We start from the raw sequence: 22,363 nt of genomic DNA, 5'->3' as shown, positions 1-22,363 counted from the left end.
ACACATGTTCCAACAAGGAGGTTTAAATTAAGTAGCAAATAAATCCACACACAAAGAATATTCAACATTGAAATATGTGCATTTTACTGAAAGCAAACCTATCTCAAATTTTACACTTCTACAATTAAAACTGAGCATATAATGAAAAACACCCACAAGAAGGGGTTTAGTGGAAACCATTCATACAGTGCCTTAAAAAGTAAACATAGCCCTTGAAAATTTCCACATTTTGTCATGTTACAACCAAAAACGTAAATGTACTTTATTGAGATTTTATGCGATAGATCAATACAAAGCGGCACATAATTGTGAACTGGAAGGAAAATAATAAAAGGTTTTCAACATTTTTTACAAATAAATATCTGAAAAGTGTGGCTACATTTGTATTCAGCCTCCCTGAGTCAAAACTTTGTAGAACCACCTTTCCCTGCAAATACAGCGGCAAGTCTTTTTGGGTATGTTTCTACCAACTTGGCACATGTAGAGAGTGAAATTTTTGCTTATTCTTCTTTGCAAAATAGCTCAAGCTCTGTCAAATTGGATGGAGAGCGTCTGTGAACAACAGTTTTCAAGTCTTGCCACAGATTCTCAATTGGATTTAGGTCTGGACTTTGAGTGGGTCATTCTAACACCTAAGCCATTCCATTTCATTGTAGCTCTGGCTGTATGTTTAGGGTCGTTGTCCTGCTGAAAGGTGAACTTCCACCCCAGTCTCAAGTCTTTTGCAGACTCTAACATGTTTTCTTCTAAGATTGCCCTGTATTTTGGCTCCATCCATATTTCCATCAACTCTGATCAGCTTCACCATCCCTGCTGAAGAAAAGCATCCCCACAACATGATGCTGCCACCACCATGTTTCATGGTGGTGATGGTGTGTTCAGGGTGATGTGCATTATTCGTTTTCCGCCACACATAGCATTTTTCTTTTAGGCCAAAATGTTCAATTTTGGTCTCATCTGACTAGAGCACCTTCTTCCACGTTTGCTGTGTCCCACACATGGCTTCTCACAAACAGGACTTCTATGGCTTTCTTTCAACAATGGCTTTCTTCTTACCACTCTTCCATAAAGGCCAGATTTGTGGAGAGCACGACTAAGGCCGCGTACACACGGGCGGACTGTTCGCCCAACCTTGTCCGCTGAACAGTGTTTGGGCGGACAGTCCGCTCGTGTGTGGGCTTTCAGCGGACAGTTTCAGCGGACAGTTGGACGGACAAAGTCTTTCGGAAATTCCGAAAAACTGTCCGCTGAAACTGTGTTTGAGCGAACAGTCCGCCCGTGTGTGGGCCTGTCCGCTGTACTTTCGAAATGAGCGGACTGTTCCCGCTCGGAAAGTCCGCCCATTTCGAGCGCGTGTACAGGTAGGCGGGGCCCGCGAAGGAGACGTCGCGGGCTCCGCCGCCTGGAATGGGCTTAAAGGGGAACCCCAACGCCGAAAAAAATCGGCGTGGGGGTTCCCCCAAAGTCCACACCAGACCCTTGTCCCAGCACGCTACCCGGCCGGCCAGGAAAGGGGGGCGAGCGAGCGCGCCCCCCCTCCTGAGCCGTACCAGGCCGCGTGCCCTCAACATGGGGGGTGCCTTGGGGAAGGGGGGGCCGCGCGGCCCCCCCACCCCAAAGCACCTTGTCCCCATGTTGATGAGGACAAGGGCCTCTTCCCGACAACCCTGGCCGTTGGTTGTCGGGGTCTGCGGGCGGGGGGCTTATCGGAATCCGGGAGCCCCCTTTAAGAAGGGGGCCCCCGGATACCGGCCCCCCACCCTATGTGAATGAGTATGGGGTACAATGTACCCCTACCCATTCACCTGTGAAATAAAGTACAAAAAAAAAAACACAACACAGGGAAAAAATATTTTATTGCACAGCTCCGGGGGTCTTCCGTCTTCGGGGGTCTTCTCGCCGGACTCCTCCGCTATCTGTGTGTAGCTCTTTTACTAGCGGAGGAGTCCGGCTTTCTTCCTCCCCGCCGCCGGCCTCTTCTCCCGACTTCGGGGGTCTTGTCCCCCTCTTCGGTTCTTCTGCCGGGCCACCGCGCCTTCTTGTAGCTCTTTTACAGGCGGTGGCCCGGTCTTCTGTCGCCGCTGCCTTCCGTTCTTCTGTCGCCGCCTTCGGTTCTTCTGCCGGGCCACCGCGCCTTCTTGTAGCTCTTTTACAGGCGGTGGCCTGGTCTTCTGTCGCCGCTGTCGTCGCCGCCGCCGCCGCCGCCTTCCGTTCTTGTTCTTCTTCTTCTTCTCCTGGAGATGTTGACTCGACGAGCTCTCCGGCCGGAATGCCAGAGCCGCGCTGTGCGGTCACTTATATAGTGACAATGGGGCGGTGTCACATGGTATATGTCACATGGGTTGGTCACATGGGTTGATGTCACATGGGGACTATGACATCGTAAGGGGGCGGGGTCACCATGTGACCAACCCATGTGACATATACCATGTGACACCGCCCCATTGTCACTATATAAGTGACCGCACAGCGCGGCTCTGGCATTCCGGCCGGAGAGCTCGTCGAGTCAACATCTCCAGGAGAAGAAGAGGAAGAACAAGAAGAAGAACAAGAACGGAAGGCGGCGGCGGCGGCGACGACAGCGGCGACAGAAGACCGGGCCACCGCCTGTAAAAGAGCTACAAGAAGGCGCGGTGGTCCGGCAGAAGAACCGAAGGCGGCGACAGAAGAACGGAAGGCAGCGGCGACAGAAGACCGGGCCACCGCCTGTAAAAGAGCTACAAGAAGGCGCGGTGGCCCGGCAGAAGAACCGAAGAGGGGGACAAGACCCCCGAAGTCGGGAGAAGAGGCCGGCGGCGGGGAGGAAGAAAGCCGGACTCCTCCGCTAGTAAAAGAGCTACACACAGATAGCGGAGGAGTCCGGCGAGAAGACCCCCGAAGACGGAAGACCCCCGGAGCTGTGCAATAAAATATTTTTTCCCTGTGTTGTGTTTTTTTTTGTACTTTATTTCACAGGTGAATGGGTAGGGGTACATTGTACCCCATACTCATTCACATAGGGTGGGGGGCCGGTATCCGGGGGCCCCCTTCTTAAAGGGGGCTCCCGGATTCCGATAAGCCCCCCGCCCGCAGACCCCGACAACCAACGGCCAGGGTTGTCGGGAAGAGGCCCTTGTCCTCATCAACATGGGGACAAGGTGCTTTGGGGTGGGGGGGCCGCGCGGCCCCCCCTTCCCCAAGGCACTCCCCATGTTGAGGGCACGCGGCCTGGTACGGCTCAGGAGGGGGGGCGCGCTCGCTCGCCCCCCTTTCCTGGCCGGCCGCGTAGCGTGCTCGGACAAGGGTCTGGTGTGGACTTTGGGGGAACCCCCACGCCGATTTTTTTCGGCGTTGGGGTTCCCCTTTAAGCCCATTCCAGGCGGCGGAGCCCGCGACGTCTCCTTCGCGGGCCCCGCCTACCTGTACACGCGCTCGAAATGGGCGGATTTGCCTCCTCCTTACGTGGGCGAGTCCGTTCATTTCAAAAGTTGAGCCAACTGTTTGGCAAACAGTTTGCTGAAACAATCCGCTCGTGTGTGGGCAAGTCCGCTCATGCAAATTTTGAGCGGACTGTTTGCCGAAACTGTTTGACGAACAAGGTTGGGCAAACAGTCCGCGCGTGTGTACGCGGCCTAAAAGTTGTCCTGTGGACAGATTTTCCCACCTGAGCTGTGGATCACTGCAGCTCCTCCAGAGTTACCATGGTCCTCTTGGGTGCTTCTCTGAATGATGCTGTCCTTGCCTGGCTTGTCATTTTAGGTGGACGGCCATGTCTTGGTAGGTTTGCAGTTGTGCCATACTCTTTCCATTTTCAGATGATGGATTACACAGTGCTCTGTGAGATATTCAAAGCTTGGGATATTTTTTTATAACCTAACCCTGCTTTAAACTTCTCCACAACTTTATCCCTGACCTATCTGGTGTGTTCCTTGGCCTTCATGATTCTGTTTGTTCACTAAGGTTCTCCAACAAACCTCTGAGGGCTTTGTATTCATACTGGGATTAGATTACACACAGGTGGACTTCCACAGGTCGTATTTACTAATTAGTTGACTTCTGAAGGCAATTGGTTCAACTAGATTTTAGTTAGGGGTATCAGAGTAAAGGGGGTGAATACAAATGCACGCTACACTTTTCACATATTTATTTATTTAACCACTTGCCGACCGCCGCACGCCGATGTACGTCGGCAGAATGGCACGGGCAGGCATAAGGGCTTACATGTACGTCCCTTGCCTCCCGCGGGTCGGTATTCGTTCGGGAGCGATCCCGGACGAGGGGACGGCCATTCATTCATGGCCACCCCCTCGCGATCGCTCCCGGCGAATGAAATTGTCCGGTGACATCACTTCCTCTCCTGTAATGTAAACACAGGAGAGGAAGTGATGTATTCTCTCCTCCGTGTCGGTAGTTTTCGTTCCGGCACCGAGGAGAGAGCATCGGTGAGTTGCACAAGCACTACACTACACAGTAGAACATGCCAGGCACACTCACACCCCCCCTTTACCCCCCGATCACCCCCCAATTACCCCTGCCCCCCCAGTCACAGTGACACCAATTGCTTTTTTTTTTTTTTGCATTGGTGTCATTTGTGACTGTAATAACTGTTAGGGCAGTTAGGGTTAGCCCCCTTTAGTTCTAATGTGCCCCCCTAACCCCCCCAATAAAGGTTTAACCCCGTGATCACCCCCCGTCGCCAGTGTCACTAAGGCAGGGTTCACATTGCAGCGGTTTATGAGAACGAATGTGATTCGCACCGCACTGCAGTGCAAATCACATCCGATCTCTGTGCGATTCGAGTTCAGCCATTCGCCGCACCCGCCACACCCGCCGCACCCGCCGCAAATTCGCACGGGACCCTTTTTTTTGGCCCGCAGCAGAATCGGATCGCATGGGTGTTCACACCATGCGATCCGAGTTTGCAGATCGCACTGCGATATGCGAACTGATCTGGGGGTGTCAGTAACATTTCACTGACACTCCCAGCAGTTCGCATAGGGCAGTGTGAACTGCCGCCGGGAGGCATGCGATGCGGGAACCCGCCGCGGATTCGTGGCGTTTCCGCATCGCTCCAGTGTGAACCCAGCCTAATAAGCGATCATTTTTCTGATCACTGTATTAGTGTCACAGGTGACGCTAGTTAGGCAGGTAGGTATTTAGGTTCGCCGCAGCTTTTTATAGCGCCAGGGACCCCCATATACTACCGCATAAAGCCCCCTGATTGCCCCCTAGTTAACCCTTTCACCAGTGATCACCATATAACTGTTACAGGTGACGCTGGTTGGTTAGTTATTTTTTTATAGTTTCAGGGCACCCGCCATTTATTACCTAATAAAGGTTTAACCCCCTGATCACCCGGCGGGTGTCATTTGTGACTGTAATAACTGTTAGGGCAGTTAGGGTTAGCCCCCTTTAGTTCTAAGGTACCCCCCTAACCCCCCCCAATAAAGGTTTAACCCCGTGATCACCCCCCGTCGCCAGTGTCACTAAGGCTGGGTTCACATTGCAGCGGTTTATGAGAACGGATGTGATTCGCACCGCACTGCAGTGCAAATCACATCCGATCTCTGTGCGATTCGAGTTCAGCCATACAGATAGTATGGCTGAATTCGTGTCGCACCCGCCGCAAACTCGCACGGGACCCTTTTTTTGGTCCGCAGCAGAATCGGATCGCATGGGTGTTCACACCATGCGATCCGAGTTTGCATATCGCACTGCGATATGCGAACTGATCTGGGGGTGTCATTAACATTTCACTGACACTCCCAGCAGTTCGCATAGGGCAGTGTGAACTGCCGCCGGGAGGCATGCGATGCGGGAACCCGCCGCGGATTCGTGGCGTTCCCGCATCGCTCCAGTGTGAACCCAGCCTAATAAGCGATCGTTTTTCTGATCGCTGTATTAGTGTCACAGGTGACGCTAGTTAGGCAGGTAGGTATTTAGGTTCGCCGCAGCTTTTTATAGCGCCAGGGACCCCCATATACTACCGTATAAAGCCCCCTGATTGCCCCCTAGTTAACCCTTTCACCAGTGATCACCATATAACTGTTACAGGTGACGCTGATTGGTTAGTTATTTTTTTTATAGTTTCAGGGCACCCGCCATTTATTACCTAGTCTCACTAGTGTACCCCTAAATTTAGGGGTGTCTACTTTCCAAAATGGGGTCATTTGGGGGGGGTTTGTGCCATCTTGGCATTTTATGGCCTTCAAAACTGTAACGCCCTTAGAAAGCCTGAAGGCGGTGCTTGGTTTTCGGGGACGCGTACGCGGCTAGGCTCCCAAAAAGTCCCACATATGTGGTATCCCCGTACTCAGGAGAAGCAGCAGAATTTATTTTGGGGTGTCATTTCACATATGCCCATGGCATGTGTGAGCAATATATCATTTAGTGACAACTTTGTGTAAAAAAAAAAAAAAATATTTTTTTTTGTCATTATTCAATCGCTTGAGGCAAAAAAATAAAATATTCAATGGGCTCAACATGCCACTTATCAATTTCCTCAGGGTGTCTACTTTCCAAAATGGGGTCATTTGGGGGGGTTTTGTACTGCCCTGCCATTTTAGCACCTCAAGAAATGAGATAGGCAGTCGTAAACTAAAAGCTGCGTAAATTCCAGAAAACGTACCTTAGTTTGTAGATGTGACAACTTTTGCGCAAACCAATAAATATACAATTATTGACTTTTTTTTTACCAAAGACATGTGGCTGAATACATTTTGGCCTAAATGTATGACTAAAATTGAGTTTATTGGATTTTTCTAATAACAAAAAGTAGAAAATATCATTTTTTTTCAAAATTTGAGGTCTTTTTACGTTTATATCGCAAAAAATAAAAATCGCAGAGGCAATCAAATACCATCAAAAGAAAGCTCTATTTGTGGGAAGAAAAGGACGCAAATTTTGTTTGGGTACAACATTGCATGACCGCGCAATTACCAGTTAAAGCAGCGCAGTGCCAAGTTGTAAAAAGACCTCTGGTCATTTACCAGCAAAATGGTCCGGTCTGAAGGTGGTTAAAAAAGTTGAAAACCATTTATAATTTTCCTTCCAGTTCACAATTATGTGCCACTTTGTGTTGGTCTATCACATACAATCCCAATAAAATACATTTACGCTTTTGGTTGTAACATGACAAAATGTGTAAAATATCAAGGAACTGTAGATTTAGAGGTACAGGTCCTTGATAATATTTTGTCCTAAAAGTTAAAGGAGAAGTGCATTTTCAGAAAAAGTGCACTTAACCTGTTTGCTCCTTATCCAACAGATATCCCCGTACCTCTCCAAAGATGTGGATTTACCATGTTCCGAAGTCAAAATATCCAGGAACTATTTTAGACACATTGAGAAAGTTCTCTGTCTCCTGGTTGTGCCTGCACAGTAAAGCCCCATAGAAGTCAATTGGGACCATCAACCTCCATCTCCAGTTGGGGACACATTTGCAGCTGTCGAATCAATGTGAGTATGCATCTCTGGAGGGAGGGGGGTGATCAGTTAGGTCAGCCTAAAAGGCCAAACAGGATAAGTGCATTTTATTTGAAAGTGCATTTATCCTTTAAGCTCTCCCTGGCCCCTGCCAAGCGTTCATTTTGGTCACTGAAGCTGCCAACCACTAGGGCACCAAATGTAAGGCTTGGGTAGGGATGAGCTCAGTCATGTTCTGACATGAGTCCAAACACGCCTGAGATATCCCAACATCAGATCACAGGTGGTGGAAGCCTTCCCTGGCAAACAGCCACATGTATACAAGGGGTGTGTATATGTGCAGTTGCATGTCGCAAAATGCCTTAGTTGCCTATGATTGGCTGTCAGCTTTGACAACTTAGGTCAGGCCGGTTCGGCCTGGTGTCCTAACCTGCTTGAGCTCATTCCTGCTTGGGAGGCAGGAAAGGAAAAAACCCAAGTAACATTTTTCTCCTTAGTTTCAATTTGAATATAATTGTAGTTGCCTATATACCTTAACCTACCGATAATTTTGACGTGGTTTTTAATGCAGGTAACCTTTGCTCGTGCTTTTTTTTTCACTACATGCTCAACTCGAATTTCCCTATTTTATTGGAGAAGTTAACCTTCGGAAGATGTATAATAATAAAAAATAAAATCAAAAAATAAATAAAAAATAATAATAAATGCTAATTATTTTCTGCAAAAATATTGCATTTATTATTTTTTCTGTAAAGGTGATCTCAGCCTTTAAACCTAACCAGTAACCGTACAGCAGACTGCACAGCGATGTAGGACATGTAAAATACTGCTTTTATTCAGCTGAGAGCATTAAAAACAAACTCTGGTAAATGTAAAACCTCTGTATGGAACAAAAGTTACCATAAACTTTGAGCTGGATTCCAGGAGCCCTGTAACCCAATATAATCTCTTATAGCATACTGCAAAGTCAGCTAAAAAAAATCTGAGGTTCAGCCTCCTCCCCTCTTCATTTAAGCCTGGGAAATGTTTGATGGCCATTATTACTGACCAATACTGAGGTACAACAGAGGACAGGAGGTCAGAGTTCTGATTTTAGAGCCAAGTTATTTCTATAATTGAACACTCTAGATTTTCAGGCACTGTAAAGGGCAGCATATGGTACCTGTAGGCACCTTTTTCCTGTTGTTCTGTTGGAAGTAATACGGCAATAAAGCCAGGCCTCTGTTAGCATAATGTCACTGCATATGGTATAATGATATTACTGTGCATGGAGCAACTATATATCACTGTGCATACAGTGCATTGAGAAAGTATTCACAGCGCTTCACTTTTTCCAAATTTTGTTATGTTACAGCCTTATTCCAAAATGGATTAAATTCATTATTTTCTTCAAAATTCTACAAACAATACCCCATAATGACAATGAGAGACGTTTGTTTGAAATCTTTTGCAAATTTATTAAAAATAAAAAACAAAAAAAATCACATGTACATAAAAGTATTCACAGCCTTTGCTCAATACTTTGTTGAAGCAACCTTTGCACCAATTACAGCCTAGTCTTTTGAGTATGATGCTACAAGCTTGGCACACCTATTATATCTCTCCAGAGGTGTTTAATCGGGTTCAAGTCTGGGCTCAGCCTGAGCCACTCAAGGACATTCACAGAGTTGTCCTGTAGCCACTACTTTGTTATCTTGGCTGTGTGCTTAGGGTCATTGTCCTGTTGGAAGATGAACCTTCAACCCAGTCTGAGGTGCAGAGCTCTCTGGAGCAAGTTTTCATCAAGGATGTCTCTGTACATTGCTGCATTCATCTTTCCCTCGATCATGACTAGTCTCCCAGTTGCTGCCAATGAAAAACATCCCCACAGCAGGATGCTGCCACCACCATTCTTCACTGTAGGGATAGTATTGGCCAGGTGATGAGTGGTGCCTGGTTTCCTCCAGATATGACATTTGCTATTCAGGCCTAAGAGTTCAATCTTTGTTTCATCAGACCAGAGAATTTTGTTTCTCATGGTCTAAGAGTCTTTTAGGTGCCTTTTGGCAAACTCCAGATGGGCTGTCATGTGCCTTTTACTGAGGAGTGGCTTCTGTGTGGCCACTCTACAATACAGGCCTGATTAGTGGAGTGCTACAGAGATGGTTGTTCTTCTGGTAGGTTCTCCTCTCTCCACAGAGAAATGCTGGAGCTCTGTCAGAGTGACCATCGAGTTCTTGGTCACCTCCCTGACTAAGGCCCTCATTCTGGCCGGGTGACCCACACTAGGAAGAGTCCTGGTGGTGCCAAACTTCTTCTATTTAGGAATGATGGAGGCCACTCTGCTCATGGGGACCTTCAATGCTGCAGTCATTTTTCTGTACCCCGGATCTGTGCCTTAATACAGTCTTGTAGGTCTACAGACAATTCCATGAACTTCATGGCTTGGTTTGTGCTTTGACATGCACTGTTAACTGTGGGACCTTATATAGACAGGTGTGTGTCTTTCCAAATCATGTCCAATCAACTGAATTTACCACAGGTGGACTCCATTTTGAGTGTCATGGCAAAGGCTGTGAATACTTATGTACATGTGATTTTTTTGTTATTTATTTTTAGAAATTTAAAAAAAGATTTCAAACAAATGTCTTTCATGTTGTCATTCTGGGGTATTGTTTGTAGAAGTTTGAGGAAAATGAAGAATTAAATGCCTTTTGGAATAACAAAATCTGGAAAACGTGAAGCGATGTGAATACTTTATGGATGCACTGTATGTAGCATTCCTAGCTGACTGGTATACTACACATAGTATTGGCAATGCAGTGTGACATGAAAGCTCAAAGGAATACATCTACGACCAAGCAAAAAATGAAAATCAGTCAGCACTAAGAATTTGTTATGCTGGTAAACCATCTCTTTTTAATATTATTTTATATAGCAAAAGAAACCGATATAACATCTAAAATAGTCCTTGGTGTCTTCTGATTTGCTAACCACCTGGGGAAATGCATACGGGTTTTCCAACACAATACCTCACGTTTTTTATTATGTAGTGTTATTTACTTTCTTTACAGATCACCTTAGCACTCTTAAGCTTGACTCAAGAATGATTCAAATAATATGTATTTATTGATGTGTTATGCATCGAACAAGCTACATATTGCCACACTAGAGTTCAGCCTTTGCTGTCAGTCAAGGGTAGTCAAGCCTAAGGGATTTCTTGCTGGCAGAGAAGAATGATGTTGCTTGTTGATAGAGGCCAGACACTGCTTGCATATTGGGTAAAAGTGCCTTATTTAAACTTGCGATCTGATAGTTTGTAACCAATCAGATTCTAAAATAATCCTGGCATGAACATTACCAATTAAGTGCAGGTTAGCCAACTACTCATTACTGCCTATGAAGTAAACCACAAAGCACTGGCTTATCGCTATTCATCTTCTCTTCTCCACACAAAGATTTCCAGCTCAATAAAAGTTTGGTCTCCAATTTTGGTCTCACAACAAGATTGTATGATTGCCTAAAGAGTTGCCATAGACCTTAGAAAGAAGGAGGACATGCAGGCATGCTCTGAACAAGTGTAGGTACCTTAGAAATTGCTTCCCTAAACATGAAATGTTGTGCTTCCCCAGTGCTTCCCTAAACATGAAATGTAAACTAATGGTAAATAGTGCTCTCCTATAGGAATTAAGCAAGAAAATTCATCTAAATGTTAAAGCAGGGTTCCACCCTAAAGTGGAACTTCCGCTGATCGGAACCCTCCCCCCCTCCGGTGTCACAATTGGCACCTTACAGGGGGGAGGGGGGTGGAGATACCTGTCAAAGACAGGTATTTACACCCACTTCCGGGCATAGACTCCCATGGGAGTCTATGTAATTTCCTGTCCTGCCGCGCTGTCTGCTGGGACACACACGGGTCCCAGTGACAGCGCGGACAATTCCTATTGCGCTGCGCGACTCGCGCGTGCGCAGTAGGGAACCGGGAAGTGAAGCCAATTCGCTTCACTTCCTGATTGCCTCACCTAGAATGGTGACGGCAGCAGCCGAGAGCCGAGCGATCGATCGGCCTCGGCTGCTGGCATTGCTGGAACCCGGGACAGGTGAGTGTCCATTTATTAAAAGTCAGCAGCTGTAGTATTTATAGCTGCTGGCTTTTAATATTTTTTTTTTAGGTGGAATCCCTCTTTAATTACAATCAAAAACCTAAACATGAACTGTTACACTGTACAACAGTTTGCATCAGCTTACGGTGGAAAGGAAAGGAGAGAGGAGCAATCTTGATTAGACAAGGTTTTCCAGCCTGTACTTCTTCTCCCGACAAGCTTTCGTCAGCAGTATCTGCTAATGCTCCCTAGACATTAGATTGTCTCCTGGTTCAGCTGTTTTGTCCTCTATAGTTACCTTAAAGGGTAATTCCACTTTCATGGGGAAAAAAATAGCAAATAAAAAAATATATATATATATATATAGCATATGCAATTGCGATACAAGTCATGTTGTAATTGAATGTTATTAAAAATTACCTTTCCTTCTTAATCTGCAGCACTGTCATTTTCTGTAACTGTAGTGCAATGCAATATGGCTATCTGGAGGTGTTCTGTACAGAACGCCCTCCAGAAACATAATAATTTCCTGCTTGTGTGATTGGCTCACTGATTTTCCCAAAAGTCTACACTAAGATACAAGTCAGATTTTTGGCATCCCCGCAACAAAAATAAAATTTTTGCTAAAATACTCCCAATATGAAATCACTTATAAAGGACTGCAGAATCTGCAACTTTCCTCATTAGAGCCCTGATTCTGCAGCAGCTGGTTGATAATTAGGAAACCACTCCCATTAGACTCATTCATCACAGGGGCACAGAGGAACAAACAGCGATTTCTTCAGGAATCTGCAACAGTTTGTTAAAATCCTTGCAATATACATACAGCGGAAATAAAAAGTCTACACACCCCTGTAAAAATTTGTCAGGTTTCTGTGATGTGAAAATATGAGACACATATATCAAAGGACAGGAAGGGAAATTAGGGATTTTTGCGGTGCTAATTAACAAAATACAATTAATTGAAGTACAAAGTCAGTAGTACAAAAATTTATTAAGTTTGAGCTTAAAATCAGTAGCAATATATGCTTAAAAGATTCAGAATAATGCAATACAGTGGTTGTTCTCGTCAAGCACACATAGTCCCGACATGTTTCGCATTAGATTGCTTCTTCAGGGGATGTGTGAAAGTTTGAACAAGATCTAAACCGAAAATACAAAGTACAAAATAATAATGAGGTATGTCACAACATTCGTAAATGCAGAAATAGAGGGGAAGGGGAAAGGGGGAGGGGAAACAACAAACACACACACATCAAACCAACCTTTAACCACTACGTTGGTGGTAAAGTAGTGGGATTGTCCACCTCGGGGGTTAACCACAGCAGTGCTGAATCGCAGGGGGCTAAAAAGCCAACCCAAGAAAACTGATAAAAAAAAGGAATATATAGTATGACCAAATTTGAAATTTCGGGATGATTTAAAGTTCTTTGAGTACCTAGCTTAATTTCAAGGTACTCAAAGAACTTTAAATCATCCCGAAATTTCAAATTTGGTCATACTATATATTCCTTTTTTTTATCAGTTTTCTTGGGTTGGCTTTTTAGCCCCCTGCGATTCAGCACTGCTGTGGTTAACCCCCGAGGTGGACAATCCCACTACTTTACCACCAACGTAGTGGTTAAAGGTTGGTTTGATGTGTGTGTGTTTGTTGTTTCCCCTCCCCCTTTCCCCTTCCCCTCTATTTCTGCATTTACGAATGTTGTGACATACCTCATTATTATTTTGTACTTTGTATTTTCGGTTTAGATCTTGTTCAAACTTTCACACATCCCCTGAAGAAGCAATCTAATGCGAAACATGTCGGGACTATGTGTGCTTGACGAGAACAACCACTGTATTGCATTATTCTGAATCTTTTAAGCATATATTGCTACTGATTTTAAGCTCAAACTTAATAAATTTTTGTACTACTGACTTTGTACTTCAATTAATTGTATTTTGTTAATTAGCACCGCAAAAATCCCTAATTTCCCTTCCTGTCCTTTGATTCATGTTTCAAACTTTCAGGGATGAGGTGCCATCTTTGTTAGGTGTTGCTTGAGGTTGAACCATCAAAATTATTCCAATGAGACACATATAATTTCACCCTTAAACTAATACTTTGTTGAAGCACATTTTATTACAGCACACATAGTATTTTTGGGTATGAGTCTATCAGGATGGCACATCTTGACTTGGCAATATTTGCCCACTCTTCTTTGCAAAAACACTCCAAATCTGTCAGATTGTGAGGGCATCTTCTGTGCACAGCCCTCTTCAGACCACAGCACAGATTTTTAATCTGATTCAGGTCTGGGCTCTTGCTGGGCCCCTCCAAAACTTCTCCTGGTGAAACCATTTCTTTGTTGATTTGGATGTATGCTTTGGGTCCTTGTCATTCTGAAAGATGAACTCCCTCTTCATGTTCGCCTTTCTAGCAGAAGGCTGAAGGTTTTGTGTCAGTATTGACTGGTATTTGGAACTGTTCATAATTCCCTCTACCTTGACTAAGGCCCCTCTTCCAGGTGAAGAAAAACAGCCCCAAAGCATGATGCTGCCACCACCATGCTTTACAGTGGGTATGGTGTTCTTTTGGCGATGTGCAGTGTTGTTTTTGTGCCAAACATATATTTTGGAATTATGGCGAAAACGTTTTTATATAGGCCATAACACATTTTCCCACATGCTTTTGGGAGACTTCAGATGTGTTTTTGCACAATTTAGCTGAGCTTGGATGTTTTGTTTTTTTCGTAAGAAAAGGCTTCCGTCTTGTCAGTCTAACCCATAGCCCTGTTAGACCCTTTGCGAAGAAAGACATAATATCTTTTAAAAATTTTAGGTCATGAGCCTCAGGTATAGGAGGTGAAATAAGCGTCACCATGACTTAATTTATTTCCCAACTTTCAATGGATAACTTATACTAAATAATACAAACAAACTAATTGTGAAGCAGAATACAAAGCTATTTACATGTTTTGGGTGGGTAGATAAAGAGAACTGATGCCGCAATAATAGTTGACACATGTACTTAAATGGATTGTTCTCAAAGAGAAATGACACATCTCTAACGGAACCTATTGTTAAGACTCTAATGCCGCGTACACACGATCGGAATTCCGGCCAGAAAAAGACCGATGAGAGCTTTTCATCAGAAAATGCGACTGTATGTATGCTCCATCAGAATTTTGCTGTCCAGATTTCCGTCATCCAAAAATTGATAGCATGTTCTCAATTTTCCCGACTGTAAAACCTATCCGAAATTCCGTTTTGTGTGTATGCAATTCCGACACGCCAAAAATCACGCATGCTTAGATTTAATTATGAAACGGAAGCTATTGGCTACTGGCTATTGAACTTCCTTTTTCTGGTCCCTTCATATGTGTTCATATGTGTTGTACGTCACCGCATTCTAAACGATCGGAATTTGGTGGGACCATGTGTACGCAAGACAGCTTGAGCGGAATTCCATTGGAATTCCGTCAGGAAAACCATCAGAGCTTTTTCTGACGAGAATTCCGATCGTGTGTATGCGGCATAAGTATTCATTGAGACTGGCCAAAGTTAATTTCAAACACTTCAGGGAGACATTTGAGTTCTGTCTACCCAGTGGTATTGCAAAATATATATGGATTATAAGTCATTCAAATTGTATAATATATTCCAGGTCACAGATACAGTTAGAACAAATTAGAACTAAGAATTGTTTTAAAGATACCAATCATTGTTACGAATGACATATATCGTGACCACATCTATATAATATCCACATAGCATGTGTCTTTCCCTACATAAATAAGTATTCATAGGATCTACAAGAGTAATGCATTAATCCATATACCATCATTTTATGTGACATTGATGATTAAAATTATGCTTAAATAATATTATGCTGGTTTTCTTGTACATTGCACTGGTTACCAGAGTCCCTGAATATATATATATATAAAACATATTATTTAACAGATATTTCAGAACACGTATTTCTGCCCTCAGACATGCCTAGTGGTTGGAAGTGATATTACCTAAATCCACAAAAGTTAATCAATAGATTGTTTCAACCAATGGAAAAGAGGTCATATCTTTTGGGATGAGCTTAATATAATGTTTATGAGCCTATTGTCCAACATGGTACTAAGGATCAGGATAGATGCCATGGAAGGAAATTCAATCAGACACGCAGACACACACACTCCATTCATCAACTCATATCTCTACATTCATGAAGATTCCTTGACCCCTTATGCTTTGAAACTCTGAGGTCGCAAGAAGTAATTCCTGTTTAAAAAAGTAACCATCTTGAAAGCCACGGCGGCCATTCTGAAAATTCTGGTAACCAGCAGTTCAGACCAGTAGCCATATTGGGAAGGGTAATCATGTCGTATTGATTTTACCTGATATTCATTTGTGTTCTCTTAAATATTGATTTATTGAGTATTATACAGTTCAACATTATTTCTCTCAAACCAGTTACCGCCTTGTAGATTTTTCTCTAAGCTTCAATTTTTCATTTTATAGTTTCCATTCTATTGACATAACAAAGGTCTAATTTTATTTCACATTGTTAACGACTTACTTACCTGCAGTATAGAAACTGTTGAATTTGTGAAATACAGACGTTCTGTCTAATTGTCATTTTTACAAGGTTATTGATTCTACAGAGAAGTATATCATTTCTGTGTCATTTAAAAAATACAACACTCCCCTTAGCAGTGTTTCAATTAATATTCATAATTTTATGTAGTACAATCAGTATTTTTCGTTTTATGTAACATTTGTTTTTGTCAACCGATATATATATATATATATATATATATATATATATATATATATATATATATATATATATATATATATATATAAACTACCATATTTATCAGCGTATAACACGCACCTTTTCCCCCTTAAAATCAGGGGAAAATCGTGGGTGCATGTTATACGCTGATCCCCTGCTGATTGTGAGCGGAGGAGCGAGCGCCACCGAAAGTGTACTCGGCTAGGTTCGGCTCCTCTCACAGTCATGCCCAGTCCCGCCCTATGATGGACATAACGCAGGGACTGGGCAGGATTGCGAGAAGAGCCGAGCCTAGCCAAGTATACTCGGCTTTGTGTATGTCAGCGGCGCACGCTCCTCTCCGCTCACAGTCCGTGGAGATTGGTGCCAATTTAAAATAATTAGCCTGCAATGAGGCTGGCAAAGCTGCAAAGAGACTGGACAAGGCTGCAAAGACAATGGGCAATGCAGTATTCACACTGGGCAATGCAGTATTCACACTGGGCAATGCTGCAAAGACACTGGGCAAAGCTGCAGATGGACACTGGGCAAGGGTGCAATGATGGTCAAGGCTGCAGATGGACACTGGGCAAGCTGCAATGATGGACAAGACTGCAGATGGACACTGATAAGGCTGCATTGATGGGCATTTAAATGTAAGTTTTTTTTCCTTAAACTTCCCTCCTAAAAGGTTTTTCCTTAAAATTCCCTCCTAAACTTGGGGTGCGTGTTATATGCCAGCACGTGTTATAAGCCAATAAAGGGCGGCACAGTGGTGTAGTGGTTAGAACTCTCACCTAGCAGTAAAAAGGGTTGCTGGTTCAAATCCCAACCACAACACTACCTGCCTGGAGTTTGCATGTTCTCCCTGTGTCTGCATGGGTTTCCTCCCACACTCCAAAGACATGCAGGTAGGTTAATTGGCTTCTGTCCAAAATTGGCCCTACTATATGAATGGGAATCTTGGATTGAGGACTTCTTGAGGGTAGGGACCAATGTGAGTGTACAATGTACAGGGATTGGGACAATTGTAGACACTCACTCAGGTTGAACTGGATGGACTGGTGTCTTTATTCAACCTTACTAACTATGTAACCATGTAAAAACAATTTCATTCATAAATACTATGCAGGAAAAATATCCCCATAAGCACATCAGCCAAGATATATAAAGAATATGGGAGATTGTTGTCCTGGCAGCCTCCCTGACCAGTATTCTTCTTGTCTTTTCATCAATTTTGGAGGTACGTCCAGTTCTTGTAATGTCACTGTTGTGACATATTTTATCCACTTGATGACGATGGTCATCACTGTGTTCCATGGTATATCTAATGCCTTGGAAATTCTTTTGTACACTTCTCCTGACTTATACCATTTAACAATGAGATCCCTCTGATGCTTTGGGAGTTCTCTACGGACCATGGCATTTGCTGTAGGATGCGACTAAGAAAATGTCAGGAAAGAACTACTAGAACAGCTAAAGTTTATTTGGGATTAATCAGAGGCACTTTAAATGATGGCAAGTGTGTACTGACTCCTATTTCACATGAGTTTGAATGTGATTGCTTAATTCTGAATACAGCTACAGCCCCACTTTTATAAGAGGGTGTGCACACTTATGCAACCACATTATTTTATTTTTTTATTTTTACTTCCTTCCCCCTAAAAGATTTAAGTTTATTTTTCAATTGAGTTGTACAATTTACAGGTCACTTTAAAAGATGGAAAAAGTTAGTCAGAAGTTAGTCAGGTCAGAAACCTGAAATTTTAACAAGGGAGAGTAGACTTTTTTAAATCCATTGTAGAGCACCCAGGGGAATGTTTTTTCTCAACAAAAGTGGAGTTATGCTTTAACGCCAACATATTTTTGCGTAATTGATTGTATACTTCAAAAATATCTTCATGAATGTGGCCAAAGCCTGGTAGATTTTCTACATGACTATGAAATCTGTCCAATGCAATAAAATGATTGCCAAGCTCCAACTTTTTCTTATAATTTGTGCACCAAAATTAAACAATACGTGCATGGTGAAAGCATCATTGAGTTTCCATGTGGAAAAAGAACAATGGAGTGACTGAACACAAATATTCCAACAAACCCTTCTTTTTTTCCACTATAGTAGGAGATTAAAGCCTTGAGTCACAAAACACAATGGAGAAGTAGTCAACATGCTATTGTGAAAACTAATGCCATGAGCTAAGTCTTCTGTTTGGTAGAACATGAGAACTGTCTTCATGTGGCATCTGGGACAGTCTGCATGTTGTGCTCCTGGGTGAAGGGTACAAAGGCTTCTTATTCTACCATTGGACTCAAGCGTCACAACATACTAACAATTCTTTGTTTTGTGTGCACTGGAGGCACCTAAGATGTCAAGGTGGCCTTGCACATAAAGAAAGTACTTTATATTGTGTATCACTGTATACAATGCAGGAAATGTAACCACTTGCCGCCCGCCATATAGCAAAATGACGGTGGCAAAGTGGTTGTAATATCCTGACCGGATGTCATATGACGTGATCAGGATATTAAGCCCCGGGGGCGCGCATCGCGGTGATCGTTGTTTTGCGGGGTGCCAGTCTGACACCCTGCAACTATGATCTTGGTAAAGAGTCTCCCACGGAGACTCTTTACCACATGATCAGCCGTGTCCAATCACGGCTTATCACAGTGTAAATAGGAAGAGCCAGTGATCGGCTTTTCCTCACTCGCGTCTGTCAGACATGAGTAGAGGAGAGCCGATCGGCTGCTCCTCTGACGGGGGGTCTGTGCTGATTGATTATCAGCACAGCCCCCCCCCCCGAGGATGCCCACACTGGACCACCAGGGACACCACCAGACCACCAGGAGATGCCCAGCACCAGGTATGCCCCCTAGACCACCAGGGATGCCAGCCAGTGCCCATAATGAATGCCAATCAGTGCCCATAATGGATGCCAATCAGTGCACACAATGGGTATCACTGATTGGCATGCATTATTGTTTGGCACTGATTGGCATCCATCCCTACAAAACTTTAAATTACAATGCCGCCTATCAGTGCCCATCCATGCCGCCTATCAGTGCCCATCCTAGCCGCCTATCAGTGCCCATCCATGCCCATCTGTGCCGCCCATCCATGCCCATCCGTGCCGCCCATCCGTGCCACCTATCCATGCCCATCCGTGCCACCTATCCATGCCCATCCGTGCCACCTATCCATGCTGCCCATCCATGCCAATCCATGCCACCTATCCATGACAGTCCGTGCCACCTATCAGTGCCTATTTTTGCCACCTATCAGTGTCTGTGTCACATATCAGTGCCACCTATTAGTGCCGCCTATCAGTGCCACTTCATTGGTGCCACCTCATCGGTGCCCATCAGTTCCACCTAATCAGTGCCCGTCACTGCAGCCCCGTCAGTGCCCATCAGTGAAGGAGAAAACGTACTTATTTACAAAGTTTTGTAACTGAAACAAAAAGATTTTCAAGATTATCTGTCTTTTTTTATTTGTTTAGCAGAAAATAAAAATCCCAGAGGCGATCAAATACCACCAAAAGAAAGCTCTATTTGTGGGAACAAAATGATAAAAATTTAGTTTGGGTACAGTGTAGCATGACCGCGCAATTGTCATTCAAAGTGCGACAGCACTGAAAGCTCAAAATTGGTGTGGGCAGGAAGGTGTATAAGTGCCTGGTATTGAAGTGGTTAAAGTATAACTAAAGGCAAATCTTTTTTTTTTTTTTTTGTTTTGGACATAGTAGAGATGGATTAGAACATCTATTAGGTTTTTATTGCTCTCTGTTCCCATGTTAAGGCGATTCACTCTCTCTATTTGTCCCGTTTACCATTGTCATTGAAAGTGAAAGTAAAAAAAATCCCACATTTTAAATTGTCCCCAGAACAGTAATAGAAGGGGACTTTTCCAATGGGTGACCTGGGGGCCCCCAAGGAATTCCCTTAATTTACAAGGATTATCTCTCGCTTCCTGTTTTGGCTATGGAACAGGATGTGAAAGTATATCTCCCTAATGGGACACAGTTGTCAAAGAATAAATTGATAAGGGTTATAATCCTCTGTTGCTCTATCCAAAATGGAAAAGTTTTGCCTATAGTTCTACTTTAAAATGTGACCATACATTACTAGATTAAAGCAGTACTGGGGAGATCTCTTGCATGCAATTATGTTCACATTAACCACTTCAATACAGGGCACTTTCGCCCCCTTCCTTCCCAGCCCAATTTTCAGCTTTCAGCGCTCTAGCGCTTTCAGTGACAATTGCGCGGTCATGCTACACTGTACCCAAATGAAATTTTTATCATTTTGTTCGCACAAATAGAGCTTTATTTTGGTGGTATTTATTCACGACTCCGTTTTTTATTTTTTGCGATATAAGCGCAAAAAAGCGGAAATTTGGAAAAAAAAAACTATTTTCTTTTTTCTACTTCAATAAAAATCCAATAAAATCAAATTTTGTCATAAATTTAAGCCAAAATGTATTCTGCTACATGTTTTTGGTAAAAAAAAATCCGTTAAGTGTATAATAATTGGTTTGTGTGATCACGGACATATGTACGCAAATGATCATGTACATATGTGTGCAGGTGATCACGTACATATGTGTGCAGATAATCATTGGGACATGTGATTTTAGTGGGACATATGTGGGGGACATGTTTTTATTATTAGGGACATGTGTTTTTATTATTTGGGGACATGTATGTTTTGGGGACATGTGTGGGGACATTGTGTTTATACTGTGTGATGTGTTTACTGTGTGGTGTGTTTACTGTGTACACTAGACTGGTGATCAGTGAGTAAAAAGCTGTAAAAAGCAGCCCATACTCACTGATCAGCAGCCGGCTGCAGCGATCTGCTCTCCTCTCCACAGCGATGACTTCTGTGTGAGGAGAGGAGGAGCCGATTGCCTAGCAACCGGCTGTTTGTTTACATCACATGACGGCCGTGATTGGACACGGCCGTCATGTGATCAGGAGGGCCAATCACAGAGCCCTCCTGCCGATCTGAGATGCGCCGTGTCCGGGTGACACGGGCGCATCGGGATCGCGCCGCTGCGCGGGCGCGCGCGCGCGCGATCCCGCTACTCCTGAATGACGTTCCTGAACGTCATATCAGGAGTAGGCGGCTCCCACCTGGCCGTATATGTGCATTGGCCGGGTGGGAAGTGGTTAAAGAGGAAGTAAACCCTTTCAGACCACTTTGACCTACAGGTAAGCCTAGATTAAGGCTTACCTGTAGGTCCAAGCAATATCTCCTAAACCTATATGGTTTAGGAGATATTTGCCCGAAAATGGGCACCGCTGTCTACGGCGCATGCGCTGTAGACAGCGGCGCGCAGGCGCACTAAATGCGGCAAGTCCAAGAATGGATTTGCCTAATTTGTCGACTCCCGTGCGCATGCGCGGGAGTGACGTAATCGCGGCTTCGCCGAATGGCAGCGGCGGAGCTGCGAGACGCGACTCCCGTGCGCATGCGCGGGAGTGACGTCATCGCGGCTTCACAGCTGTCATTCGTCGGAGCTGCGAGACGCCACCAGCAAGATGGATGCGGCGGACTACAGGGGACAGCGGCGACTTCGCTGGCTCCTGTGTCAGGTAAGTGACACATAATGAGCTACTATGCGATGCATAGTAGTCCATTATGCTTTACCTTTGCAGGGAAAAAAAGAGGAAGTAAACCCATCAGGGTTTACTTCCTCTTTAATGAACAGGGGTCTGTACTGTGGCCTGATATTTTACAAACATTTGCTGCATGAACGGCCAGCATTAGACACAGTGCCTGCATTGCATCAATTTTAAGAGCAATACTAATGAGTACTGGTATATGCATATATCAGTGAGAGCTACAGTCTCTTTATGCCGCGTACACATGACCGGACTTAGGTCCAACAGACTTTCGACAGAGTTCTGACAGAGTTCTGACGGACTTTCCGAATGAACGGACTTGGCCACACACAATCACACCAAAGTCCGTGATGACGTACGGCTGGACTAGAATAAGGAAGTTCATAGCCAGTAGCCAATAGCTGCCCTAGCGTCAGTTTTTGTCCGTCGGACTAGCATACACACGAGCGGATTTCTCGGTAGGAACTGGGTCCGGCGGAGTTCTGGTGGAAAAATTTGAA

At 44.2% G+C, this 22,363-nt stretch overlaps 1 protein-coding gene and 2 long non-coding RNA genes across 4 annotated transcripts in view; 1 reads left to right on the top strand and 2 right to left on the bottom strand.

Annotated features, from left to right (window-relative positions):
- Nucleotides 1-22,363, bottom strand: part of ANK3 (ankyrin 3) — a 906,473-nt gene that overhangs the window by 613,305 nt on the left and 270,805 nt on the right. The window lies entirely within an intron of this gene.
- Nucleotides 12,462-12,850, bottom strand: LOC143929859 (uncharacterized). The gene is made up of 2 exons (XR_013262609.1): nt 12,752-12,850; nt 12,462-12,629 (listed from the first exon to the last, which is right to left on the bottom strand). It is a non-coding gene; the product is annotated as an uncharacterized LOC143929859 (long non-coding RNA).
- LOC143929858 (uncharacterized) lies at nt 13,015-13,403 on the top strand. Its single transcript, XR_013262608.1, has 2 exons — nt 13,015-13,113; nt 13,236-13,403. It is a non-coding gene; the product is annotated as an uncharacterized LOC143929858 (long non-coding RNA).

This window comes from Lithobates pipiens, unplaced genomic scaffold (genome assembly GCF_037356315.1).
Source record: "Lithobates pipiens isolate NorthernLeopardFrog02 unplaced genomic scaffold, aLitPip1_a1.2 Scaffold_25, whole genome shotgun sequence".
Taxonomy (NCBI): Eukaryota; Metazoa; Chordata; class Amphibia; order Anura; family Ranidae; genus Lithobates; species Lithobates pipiens.
This window is presented reverse-complemented; position numbering and strand designations above follow the sequence as displayed.